The sequence below is a fragment of the Anser brachyrhynchus genome, assembly GCF_964034855.1.
Source record: "Anser brachyrhynchus genome assembly, chromosome: 1".
NCBI lineage: Eukaryota > Metazoa > Chordata > Aves > Anseriformes > Anatidae > Anser > Anser brachyrhynchus.
In genome coordinates this window covers 48,596,413-48,610,232 of record NC_137694.1, presented here as the reverse complement: position 1 = coordinate 48,610,232, position 13,820 = coordinate 48,596,413, and the positions used below count along the sequence as shown (strand labels likewise).

General features: G+C 40.3%; 1 long non-coding RNA gene across 1 annotated transcript in view; it reads right to left on the bottom strand.

Moving 5' to 3' along the window:
• Window positions 1-13,820, bottom strand: part of LOC308187524 — a 42,351-nt gene that overhangs the window by 11,126 nt on the left and 17,405 nt on the right. The window contains exons 4-5 of the long non-coding RNA XR_013944760.1: window positions 12,401-12,532; window positions 4,362-4,474 (exon numbers count right to left, since the gene is read on the bottom strand). This is a non-coding gene — a long non-coding RNA (uncharacterized lncRNA). The remainder of the gene's footprint in view (window positions 1-4,361; window positions 4,475-12,400; window positions 12,533-13,820) is intronic.

Sequence of the window (13,820 nt, the reverse complement as noted above, 5' to 3'; positions counted from 1 at the left end):
AGCTTCTCCAGAACTTCAGGTCAGGCACTGTTTCCTAGATAATGCCTGACTCTGGGTAATACTCAGTTTCTGTGATGAATCTGTCTGCTGGTGAGTTTTCATCCTGAACCATACTAAGTATGCCTTTCCCAGCCTCCAGTAGGTTATTTTCCAACATGATTCAGATGAAATCAGGAAAGTCCAGCACCTACACATCAGCACAAATTCTTTTCAGGTTTTGATACACTTATAACCCTTTTTGTAAGTTTTTGCATAACAACAAAGTCAAATTTGAGGTTTAGATTAGTAAAAAGCAGGCTGCTTACACAGCCAAGCACAGGACTGAGAAAAAAAAAATAGCAGGAGAAAAGGAAACAAGGGAAGTAACATTGGTTACTTTGGTTTTCCTGCTCACAGTCCCCATTTCAGGAAAACCTGAGCTCCTGGCCTGCCTTTCCTCAGAAGTCACAAGGCAAAAACAGACAGGTATTCCCCTTCCAGGCTGCTGCTTACAAAACATCTTGTACGTGTTACTCCTTCAAAACATCTGTTTGCACTCCTAACATGAGAAAAAATGTTGAGACTTTGTGTGTTTGATAACAGGCTGTGACCTCCGCCTTGGAATTTGGAGTTTGGTCAGACACAGCTTCTTACACTTCCAAAACCTAGTCGCTTTGGAAGCTTCAATGAATTAGAGTCTAATTATTGTAAAATGAAATGATTCCTCCTCTGTTTCTGCTCAAGAGATGTTCACTGAAATTATTAAAGAAGGTTCATTAGCTTTGCCTCGTCTCTTTTTACTTTTTAATTACCCTAATGGATGAAATCCTAGCGAGTGAGTCAGAGTTTTTCAGCACAGGGCGGTGAGCTCATGAACACACTGAACGGCTCAGCCAGGCTGCAGCCCCGTCTTAACACCACCTTCTGGAGAGCCTCTGGCACGTGAGCATGAAGTAAGCCACAAGCCAGGGGATGGGCAACCTGCACCCGTGTTTCTTCTGAGGGACTCACAGCCCTTCCACCACCTTGCAACGTTCATCTCCTCTACATCCAGGCAGGTCTCCCCACCACGACAGACAGACACAAGGTGGGACGGCACGTATGTGGATGCTAGGACAGATTTACAACCTCTGGATGTACAGCACTCTATGCTGTGAGCATGGGACGGAGCCAGGCTGCAGCAGCCATGCAGCAGGACACACGCAGCCTCCGGTGAGGTGACTCATTTCACGCATACCTGGAGGTGCGGCAGGTAGATTTTGAGAACATGACATATACGCGGCCACTTATCTAGCAGGGGAAGGGCCACACCTGCCCTTATCACGCTGCTATCAGAAACTAGGAGACTGCCCTGGCTGAAAGCACAGGCACTGCTGCCTCCGAGCAATGCCAGTTATGGCAAACCCACTGCTGCTCCTACAGTCACATCATTTTCCTCTTTCCCTGTTTTGCAGATATTTTCTGTTATGGGGTATAGTGTTCTGTATCTCCAAGATAACGAGCTAGTCCATTTTATTACACATTAATGAGGTTCAGTACAAGGTTTCCTATTATTTTCCACCACTTGTCTGATAGCGAACATTCTTTGCATAGTCAGGCAGAATGCCTCCAAGACATCCCAAGTCTCTGTTCATTCCTACAAACTGCTTATAAAATGACGATGGAGTAAAACTGCCAATGCAGAAGCAAATATAAAAATAATAGCTAAAGAAAGAAATATCATTGTCCTCCAGTGAGTATTGTTTATTTTTTTATTTGCTTATCTAAAGTGTGATCTTTATTCATGATCTTTCTAAGGGAGGGGTCTTCCTTAAACCATGCAAAACAGCAAGAAGAGCGAAGATCACATATCAGGGACAGGAAGGGCTGTGAAGCAGCAACCAGCCCCGTTAAGGATACAGGTGTTTGTCCTCTACAAATGTAATGTGTCATCTGGCATAAAAACACCTTGACAGGGTAAATTCACACCCAAAAGTTCAGTGGCTGGAAAACAACTGCAGAGGAAGTATCTTCTAGGCAAATGATCACCTTCCTTCCCATGCAGAATGCAGGGACTTCAAGGCAAGATAGCACAGCTAATTCTGTATTTGCTACTGATTTACTGAAGCGGCTCTGGCTCTAAATTTTCTCATTGTTATGATGAAAAGCTGTACCTGGGGAATATGTTTTAAGCTATATGCTTCACACATCCCAGAGTTGTATCGAAACAGTGACACCAGCCTGAAATGCAGTACCTGCAGGCAGGTGAAGTGAAAGCGAAGGCCTGTTTCTTTCTTTCAGGACAGCTGAAATCCAGCTCAGGGCTTAGCCCTAACCACTTACCCTCCCTATGCAAACCACTAATTTTCAACAAGAGCACTGTAGATCCCAGGAGGTTTGTGGACCATACCTGAAGAATCTGAGAAAGGCAATGGTAAAGGCAAGATATTGCTAACAGAAATACCAAACAGGAGGCTACACCTCCAGGTGAGAAAAAAGGAAGATTATCCATGAATCAGAAAAAAATGACTCCTGAGTTCTCCCCTTGTTCACTCTCCTGAGGTTTTTATACTCTACTCTCCCTCCTCCTCTCTCAGAACTTCGTATCCCTGCTGCTCGGTCCAACATCTGCTCCACTACACGTCTCTTCTGCTTCATAAAAATAAACCCCTTCTCCATACAGATCCCTCCCCTCTCCCTTAAAATATGTTACTTTCAACAAGTTACTGAAAATCTCTGCATCCTCCTTACCTGAGCAGACACCGTACTGGCCAGTGAGCTATTTATCACATCTTTGGCATGTGTTGCACATTTAGATTTAAAAATACAGCATGACATTTATCTACACAACTATAATTCCTTAATGACTTTCACTGAGGCCTCTCCTCTCCTCTCCTCTCCTCTCCTCTCCTCTCCTCTCCTCTCCTCTCCTCTCCTCTCCTCTCCTCTCCTCTCCTCTCCTCTCCTCTCCTCTCCTCTCCTCTCCTCTCCTCTCCTCTCCTCTCCTCTCCTCTCCTCTCCTCTCCTCTCCTCTCCTCTCCTCTCCTCTCCTCTCCTCTCCTCTCCTCTCCTCTCCTCTCCTCTCCTCTCCTCTCCTCTCCTCTTCTCTCTTCTCTCTTCTCTTCTCTGTACTGAAGCAACTCTATAAAATGGCATGCTACCTGATTACTCTGCTTGTCAGCTTCCAGAGTGTTCAGGAAGCTAACTTAATTGACGTTAGCAAAATTTTTCTTTTGGTAGAATGGCAGAGATGAATCAGCTGGAGTGGAGAAAACTTAATTCTAGTCTTCTGCCTACAATCACAGGCCAACTGCCATAATTCCAACCTCAGACTTACAGTTCCTGTAAGAAGGAACTCCTTCCACCAGAAGAGGCTGTGAGATGTGGCTGATTCTCCCACTGCATCAAGTCATGGGACAAAGCCCACAGCCAGCATCTTGCCACAAGCAAGACTATGTTGTCCACTGGAGTGAGGTCTGGCAATGTGCTGAGGAAAAACATGATTTCTTCAGATGTTCTGCAGAACTACCATTCCTCTCCACCGCTCAGGCACCAAGCCAGCCACATGTGGCACATGAGGTCAGTCACACATATCATAACAGCATACAGGCAACCCAGGCCCCCAGAACAATCTGGGCACAAATATGTAGGCTAACGCTCCTCTTCCAGCAGCACTTCTCCAGCCTTATAAATCCCATTTTGGAACGATCCTATAGGAACATTGCTTACTTTTTTATAGCCCACGTTGAATGCGCTGGATTAGAAGCAGATAAAGTAGTCATTGTGTAAATTGAACACAATTGACAAGAGGGTAACAACTATAAATATAGAAAACTGTGAAGTCAGGTGCAGTCATTTTTTCTGAATATATTTAGACATAAAATGCACTTGCAAAATAAAAGCAGAGGGTTATGTCATTATTTTTTGTTCCAGTCCTGCAACAGCAGTGGCATCACTGAACAAATACTAGGACGTGGCCTGGTTATCACAAAACTGAAGCCAAATTATTAAATCAGTTTTTCTAATGGCTTAGCAATCTTTGCCAACCTCCAAAACCACCTGAGTTTGTGACATGATGCTGTGTATAGGATTATCAGTGTATGCTAAGTCAAGGTCTTAAAATACATGCTTACGTAAGGCTTTTGGTAGGGCCCTTGCCTTACTCTGTTTACATCAATTTTCTCTGGGACCAAATCCAGATTATGTACTGATGCAGGCCACCCTTTCTGGACACACTTTTTTTTCACTATATTGTTCATTGTAGAAGTTGGCAAGTGATTAAAAGTGTACTTGAAGAAAAGAGAAGGTATCGCAACAAAAGCAAATGAATGTGGCTTTTTGCCATGGGGTTCGTCTGCAGTGCCAGCCAAGCCATTTAAATTATACTTTTCATTGTTTTTTACCAATTGCATATTCCTCTCTTTCCAGCTGTGGCTTGAGATTGTGGGTTCTAAATTGTAGGAGAGCTGAAGTGGCGTCTTTCAGTCGATTTATGTGGATGCTTTTCTTTGAGTATCTGCAGTAATAAACACAGAGTACTCTGAAATATCAGCTCCTGAGCATCTCAGTCCTAATTTATTCTGGATAACAAAAAAGAAGGTACTAAAGTCCCATTCCGTCACAGGAGTATTACGGAATAAATTCAATAGGCATAAACAAGAGGAAAAAAAAAAGTGAATTAGCAAATTAATCACTTGCATATAATTTCCTAGGCTATTCTCAAACTACAACCTGAAAAGAAGAGGAATTCCACACTACACCAACTCCCACGTGCCTCTCCTGAGTGCCTACCACACATCCAGGATTTCTGACCCAAAGCACAGGTCTCTGTGCCCGATTCATATAAGCTGCCTTCCTGCTAGCAGAAGAAATTGCAAGGCATTTACTTTGTAAGGGGGTTCTGTCAAAATTCAGTGATGTGTATGGTAATTTAGGGAGAGTGGGTTTCACTGAGGAAGCAGAATGTGTTCTGACAGGTAAAATTCTCAGCGCTCTTGTATTTAATTCACAGTGCCCAGCCCTCACTGTCTGTCCCTATCCATGCATAAATATTTTCGTAACAGCAGCTCTCTGTTGGAGGTCCATGCTTTCGCCTACCCACCTGTGTCCTCCTCTTTCTCCAGCAAGCCTCTTTTATTAGCCCCACTGTCATGGCTATGCCAGTCTCAGCTCTATCCCTCTGCCTTCCCTCCAGGGTCACTGCTTCAATATCAATCTCCCAACAGCCTCCAGGCCCTCTCAGTCCTGACGTATCCTCCCAGTTTCTTGCCCCAAAATGTACCAATTAATTACCTTGTTCCTGCCTGGTCTTCTATGACCCTTCCCAACCTGCCTCTCTTTTAGATTTTTTCTTGCCAGTAGCTCCCAGGCCTTCTCCACCCTTGACCCTTACATGTTATACATCTCTACCTCCCCATGCCTAATTGATCTCCTTTTTGCCAGCCCAAGTCCTGGGTCAGCTGTTCTTCCATCCAGCCCTGGTTTACCTTCCTCACCTCCTCCCTCTTCTTACACCATCTCCATGCCTCCCTCCTGTTCCTCACCCCGCTGTCCCCCATTCCTTTCCCCACTCCCCCCAGCTCCCAGGCCAAACTAGAACACTGCAGGGACAAGCTGTCAAGAATATTTTTAAAGGAACAAAACAACATATTTTTTTCCTTAATCTTCTTTTCAGAAATGGCTTGATCACCTGGCTGCTATTTGTCAGAATTTTCCACCTCAGTCAGACATCAGCTATGGAAAAGTGCAGCCAAAATGGCCAAAGCTTCTCAAAATTATGAGCAGCTGGATACAAGGACTCATACTGGTACACGCTGTGCAGCCTTAACAACACACACTGCTATCCACCACACCTGGAATCTTAATTATATACAGGTGTAGTGCTTTCGTTTAGAGTAGTGGCTTGAGTAAATATCCATTAGCTCCATTAATTTCAACTTTGCTTCAGTGAAAAGTATTGGCCCTGGTTAAATAAAGAGGGTGGTCAGCTTTAAGCACACAGAGTTTGCTAAAAATGTTTGCTAAAAATTCCACCCTTATGCACCTACCTAAGAGCCACCTCCAAACAAGCAGCAGAGCATAGGTATCAAGTTGTAGATCATGAATGTAGCATTGACAATTAGATAACAACAGGGTTAACTCTTTTGCCAGTGTTGTACTGTCACTCGGCTATCAAATCCTTGTGAAAAAATCATGCTAAAAAGAACACATTTAAAGACAGGCATTTGACTCTAGTATGCCTAAAAATTACATGGTCTGACGTTTCCAGTATGATATTTGCTTGTTTCTTTGGTTTTGTGTTTTATCTGTATGTAATTTCCTTGTATCTTACTAGGAACTTTCAGTTAATTGCTGGTAGCTATAGGAAACCTGAGCCATGTGGGAAAAGATATGCATACAGACAGGTATGTGAAATTCTAAGTATTCACTGTCTTTCATTAAACAAAGACTATAAATGAAGTGCAAAGATCTTTACAGACTGCACAGCAATAATGTTTTAAGCATTTCCTTCCAAAAACTTTGTCAAAAAGTAAACAAGCACATAAACTCTCACACAGTATGATTAAAAAAAAAATTAATTCTGCTTGTATTCTATTTTCTCTTGGAAAAGTACATTATAGAGAATTTAAGAGTTTTCTTAAATCTCTGTGTAGTTTTGGTAAGTAAAAACTACTTTCTCTTCAGATTTCAACAGACATAATATAAACAGTGCAAGTAAAATGCCAAGGACAGTGAACTCGTTTTATAAATAAAAGTGTGAGCATGTACAATATATAAAATATATGAGTTCATATTTGGTCAGCTAATGTTCTTACACCTGTTCATTCAGGCTTTGGACCAAAGCTAGTGAATGATATTTGAACAGAGCTGGGTAAAAATAGATCTGTTCTTGTAACATTATCAAAAGGATCTGACCTAACAGGTGACGACATCTTATGGGATAAATTGTCTAAATTGGATGTTTCCTCATGTTTTAGGATTGGTTAATATTACTCAGCATGCATAAAATAGCTGACCTCTACTACAGGACACGTATTTATGGATCCTCACCTACATCTTCAGTCCTACATCATGTTTATATTATACTCCCATATTCCTGGTTTATATTATACTCCAAAACTTTCACCCTAGTTGTTTTATTTGCAACTTAAAAAGTAGATTCAACATAAGTTAAGTTACAGTAGTACTGCAGATCTTTGGTAGACAGCAGTCTCTAAGCTGTCTTCTGTTTTCTGAATGTCTAATATGTCCAATGCATGTAGCTATACAGATAGCTAAGGAGAGTACTCTTTCCTTTATAGCTCTTTTTCCTCCCTAGATAAAAGGAAGATTTGATTTTTTTTTTTAATGGTAAATAATTAAGACAATATCAAATGCTTTTTAGCTCTACAAGCCTGCTCTGTTTCCATGGTTGCTTCCCGTTTAACTTTACCTGCATGACTTTGGACCATGCCTCCTCTCCATAAATATACATGGCCCTGACCACTGACCAGAGCCCTTGTTGAAATGGTTATTCATTGCAACTGGAAAGATTAAACCTATTCTCCACAGTCAGGCACACCAAGGAAGATAGCTTTAGAAACAATTTAAAATCATGCCACTGGGGATAAAAGCTGTACACATTTATATCAAGCGGGGAGGCAGGTGAGATGCTTGCAACTGTATGCTTATTGCCAGTTAGTGAAAACACCAGCTGCCCTGCTGAGCCACCCTTAATCCATGTTTGATCAGCTTTTGTAGGCAGTGGTAAAGTTTAGAGACACATGCATTAATAAGGCAAGTGCAGCAGTGTGCCTAATTTGCTCAAAAAACACCACATTCCCTGTTGACTCAAGTTTATGTTTAGTTGCACTGCATGCAAGACTTACCAACCTTGGCTTGAACCTTGGGTTTTGTCTATACACAGAAAACAGCATCAGCATCGTTTGAACAGCTTGTCAAGCCAGAAAAAAATCTGGTGGGGCACAGATGACTCAAGAATGACTTACTCATATTTGAACAATTCTAGTTGCTAATCAGCATAAGCTAAAGCAAAGCTAGGGCTTTGCTTCTGGGCCATTTGTTGAGCCACAGCATACTGCAGAAGGAGGGCTCATAATTAAAAGATCGGTATTTGGGAAACCTCTCAGTTTTACGACACACTTTCTACATCATCATTTTTTAAGTGTGCCAGTGTTTTCCATCTGTTTCTGCAGGAAAGTTGGGCTTCTGCTCTATTTGTAAATTTTGGCTGTTTATAAGTAGGGCAGTGAAACAAAGCGTTGTTACAAAGCTTAATATTAACATGTCTCCTGCTCTTTTTCCTGCAGCTGTGACCAAAATAAAACTGTTAATGATTGTACAAGTACCTTAGAAACTCCCATAGAGAAATGTGTCCTCCCTACTGTATCCTCTACCACAACACCCCTAATATGTTAAGTAGCTAGCATAGTAGCCTACGTATCAGGTACTGTGAGATTGCTAGCACAGTACAGACTTTCCAGTAGCCAAGAAGTAGAAAAATATTGTAGGCTCTGCAGAGCAAGTGTTCAGGAAGGAACTCCCAGAAAAGAAAAAGAAAAAAAAAAAAAGTTGAACAAGGTAGAAGAAAAAAAAAAAAACTTTAGGCTTGACAGTCATGTAATTAAAACATGACAAACCTTCTAGCATGGGAGGGTATCATTCCTGTCATTTTCTTATTCAAACTGTGGTTGTCAAAATAAATTTGTCTCTTTTTCCTGGGGGGGGGGGGGGAGAACTGCCCCCAGAAGGGCCAAGGGCAGAACAATGTGGGGTTCTGACAATAACCTTTTGCAATGCACATATCACCACAGGCTTCCTGAGCCAGGGAAGGAGGGTGCTTAAACATCCCCAGTTGTCTCCACTGTGGAGCTAAACCAAGTGCCATGTACTGTCCTTCCTTTGTGATAAGCAGGGGTGAAACTCATTTTCCTTCTTTAATACTCCCTTCCAGAGAGATCCCAAAGGCTTGTTTCATATATATGAAACATAAATATATACAAATAATGCATCATTTAGAAAGAGTTAGGATAATGAAGACTCCTATTATGTGTGATAAAGGGACAGGAAGGAAGAAAGCTTTTGCACTGCTTGCATATTTGCTATGCTGACAATATCAGTCATGTTTTAGCTGTTCATCTCCCAGTGAGAAGGCATCTATACAGTAGCATATTCATCTTGCAGACACTTCACAAAATTTTGTAATGGTGGGTAAATACTAAATATAGCAACCACTTTAGAAATATGATAACAAGGGAATGAAGAAGTTAAGGAACTCAGTTCGGTTTATTCTGTAAGTCATTGGCAGGAAAGAACAGAACAACAAAGCTTTTCCAAATTCTCTTCCAGCCGAAGGTTAAACTAGCAAGCTGCAGGCACCTGCCATGGTCTGCATAGGCTCCTTGTGGAAGTTAAATGACTTGCATATGTCCACTGAGCAGCCTTGTATCATGGCAGCCTGATCCTTTCCACATATTAACAGCTGCAACCTTTTACATGAAGAGTTTTTCATAAATTTAATTTGAACTTTCACTACCATTTCTATCAGCAGAGCATTTAGGGGAAGACTGCCTTGCTCTTCAGGAACTCAGGTGATCTTTCATTTTTAGTTTATAGCCTTAGATGTGATACTATATTACAGGCAATCTGAATGTGTGCATTACTTACTGTACACAAAAGAGCTAGTCGTGCGACTGGATGGGCATGGTGCCAGCCAAACTCATCTGTCAGGCTGTCAACACTTTACTCTTTTTCTGTGGTGACCTATGTGGAAAATTTTCCTACAAACAGCTGTTCAGATTGTAGGCAGACAACAGGTTGTCTTGAATCCACTTTCAACTGTGCATAAAGGTTTGTGAATTTCTAGATTCATCTACAAGATAAACAAGATCAGGATGTTCTTTTGATTTACATTTATGATTTGTTTTACATTTTCTATTTGCAGAAATTCTTCTGGACCTCCTAGCTCTGTTGCCAAAAAAAAAAAAAAAAAAAAAAAAAAAGGGTTGTGGTTCACTGACCTTTTCCATCTCATAAAAAAAAATAAAAAAATAAAAAAAAAGAGAGAGAGATGTGATTCCTGCAGACATAACCGAATAACTGAGTTCTCTTCCCTCCTTGTTCTTTTGTTATTTTTTTCTCAAGGGTTCATCAGCAGATGTGAAAAGATTGCCCAGAATCATGTGACAAAATCTCAGCAATGTGTACTGTCAATGTGATGAAGATTTGTATTTCACAAAACTGAAGTCCTGTATTATTAAATGAAGCAGTGTCTTTTCCAACAGCACTGAAAATAAACATTCTAAAAGTGCCAGAGTGACTGAGGACCCTAAACCTTTAGACTGCCACAGAGACTTAGGTCTTCAGCAACAGGACACATTATTTAAACATTCCCTATGTCCTTTGCATGTTTCCTTCTCGGCAAATCGAGGCTTTAAGAGGTGCCAAAAGAAATAACTGATTGATCCAACATTTAAAAAAAAAATTAAAAAATTAAAAAAAAATAAACTACATTCAGAAATTCATCCTGCTTACTCTTTCTTGCCATTTCATGTGATTCCCATGACTGCACTTGATAACAGTACTTGAAATGCACAGAACATTCCTTCACAAAACGTGGGGGCTGGTTTTGTTTGTTTATCCTTTCCTTTACACAATTCCAGAACGTTAACTTTGACGTTCCATATTTTTGCTGAAATTCTTCTTTGTGGTCGCAGAATTATGGACTGCAAGCTTAGTCAGAACTGTAATTGAGTCTGAAGTTAATCAAATACAAATGTTTATAAACCAGAGTTTTAAATGCTACGAATAAAAACATTTTCCACCCTTCTTCAGAGCTCATTCTGTTCTTTGCAAACGCCACATTGCTGATTCTTCAGCTATTGAAAGCTTTTATGAGTCTTCTTGATGTAGAGTTGTAGGCCATTGGTAGGGGTCAGAAGTTTCAGTTTTGTGTTTTTACAAATATGACCTGAAGAAAGTCACAGTCACATTTCCATTCTACCAAGTGCATGATGGGGATTATAATATTCTCCAGAGTCCTTTTCTTTATTTTTCATAATGATTGCACAGAAAATCATTATCAAAAGAACTGATGTCAACAAACACAATGGTGTTAAATCAATTAGAAAAGCTACTGTGTCAGCATGAACTCACGTTCATAACATTAAAAAACAATACAAAACAAAAACAAACAAACAAAACAAAAAAAAAAACATGAGCTCCGTGAAGGGATTGAGAATATTGCAATGAGAAAGATTAAACCACCCACTTGTCTTACATGTGCACCTTGCAGTTCTATACTTGCATACATTGTGTTTATAGAATTGGGCTAGTTGCTAACTTTCTGACTTAGTGGATAATACTAAATAAACTAAAAAAAAATTCTTTTTTTCCTATTTATGGAAAAAAGTCTTGAGTACATGACAATAATCATGTCTCCTTAGGCAAAAGAATGTGTACATTGTCATTTACAAACATGTAAAACTATATATGACTATAAAATTAAAGCATGCATATTTAAAGGAGCTAGGCATGGAACAAAGCTACTGAGTTACTATTGGGAGGTGTAGCTAAATGAAATGGAGCAATGGAGCAGCTGTCTTCTCCCAGTTACCAATTGCTGTCCTGCACTGCAGTTCATGTCCCCTCAGTTGTACCCATAGAACTGTTTTGGCGCTGGATCGCTGTTGTGTAAACTGGATCACTTAACTGATCCAGGCTAAGAATAATTCTGCAACTATTTTTCTTATTTTTCTTAATCCAAAGCAAGCAAAGTAAGGAAGATGTCAACTCTGCTAGGAAGGAAAGGTAGTGCAGAGAGACGAGATCTTTTAATAGAGTAAGTGCTGCTCTCAAGAAAAGCAGATAAGTTTTCAGGACACAAATCTTTCTACAGATCCAAAACAGAAGTAGCAGACTTAGGCCAACTGCCTTTTGGCAACAATCTCGCTGAGATTTTTCCCAGTTAAGTTAACCTATTTGATAATATCACAGCAAAGAGTAATAGGATCAAGCAGATTAGATGGGGAATATAGCCAGAGGAATGTGGATAGGACTGCATGGTGAGAAATGAAAGACAAGTGATGCCTCTGAACAAAGAAGGGAGCACTTACTGTGGAGGAAGTAGAAATGGGTGCATTAGTTTTGCATTTGTTGTTCTACTAGCACAGTTTGGTTCCACTAGTGATACATCAGCTTTGTGGGATGATTGTTTCTGATGATGAGTTTGGGGTGAGGTAGGAGTTATTTGTTGCCTTGCGGTTAGAAGCTTGGGGAGATTATCTTTCAAAGAGTGATCTTGTGATAAGCAATCCAGTATAACTGGAAAGAGATTAATAAAGGCCCAAACACAACAGTAAGAGTTTATCAGCTAAGCCGCAAAACCAATAAAAGCCTTTAGTAAAACAACATGATTCACTGCCTGCTAAAATTAGTCAATTACCTTGTGTTTGTTGATACAAACGGGCACTTCTGTGATTCCTGTGTTTCGGCAGACCTGCAGTAGCTTGTGCCTGGTCTCATGTTTCTGACTCCTTACAAGCACCAACCACCTGGGCAGAGGCAGACCCATGCTCTACAAGTGAGTGAGACTAATGGTAAGACCACTGTCACTTGTGCACATCCACTACATAAGGATAGTAACTTCAGTGCAGATTTTCAGGAGAAAAAACTCAAGTTTGGGTGCCTTCAGAGGGGTTCCAGACCACTGCTGGCTCTCTGGTGTGCTCATGTATGGTGCCAGCTTAGCCTGACAAGTTCTTATCAGCTGACCTTTCAAATACACAGAGGATCTCTTGTAACAAGAAAAATATACTGTTCTAGCGTGCTAGGCTTATTCAGGTAAGCTTTCATGGAATGGTGTGGAAATAATTGAGTAGTCTCTGTAAAGAGCATTGCTTGTCTTTGGTTTGCAGTACTAATTGCACAAATGTTTATGCACATTAGACAATATGCTCAGTGTTTTCAATATCTAAGAACCATGTTAAGAATAAACACTAATGACACATTTTGCAAGACACATAATCTGTTTGTTTATGTGACTCAGGATGTCTAAAGAGGAGATTTTGATTATTTTAATACAGTCCTGTGGTGGCTATTGTTGACTTTCCAATAGGCAAATGGACAGTCTGACAGTTAAATACTTGAAGAGGTTCCATATTTAAATATCTCCAAGAGCTGTAATTTTCCAAGTCAATTAGATCTTACATTTGGGTTAAGGTACTTAATAATCTCAGTGATATATTGGTCAAAGAAATATCTTAGCTTGCTAACATGTAGGGAGCAGCTGGAAAAATAAGAATGTATTGTCACCATGAATTTGTATTTTGGTCAATGCAAAATAAAACCCTTGCAAAATGTTAACAAAACATACATTCCAAGTATTTCTGTAGTTAAACTTCTTTCCTGTGAACCCCCCACTCCTCCATCAAAGCAAACAAACAGCAAAAGCAGATATATTACTGTTTCAGAATGTACTTTTTTTAAAAAACACATCCCTAATTAATGTTCACTAATGTTCACTAACATTCTAATTAATGTTAACTTTTCAAAAAGTTTGAATTCTCACAGGCAGACAAATCTACAATCATGCTGTCTCATCTTTCCACCTCCCTAACATCATGATACCACCCCATATGCCAACATTCCATACACCATATCATCGCAGCCTACCTTAGCACCCAGACAAATGAAAGCAGCTGTCTAATTTTTCACTCAAACATGTCATAAATCACACCAATTTCATCATCAACCTATATATCAGCATATTAAACAAACATCTTCTCCAGTATAGAGGCACATCTCAGGACAGTAAGATATCTCTCCTCTTCATCAGCCATCTTGAAGTGACTCTAGTTATACCC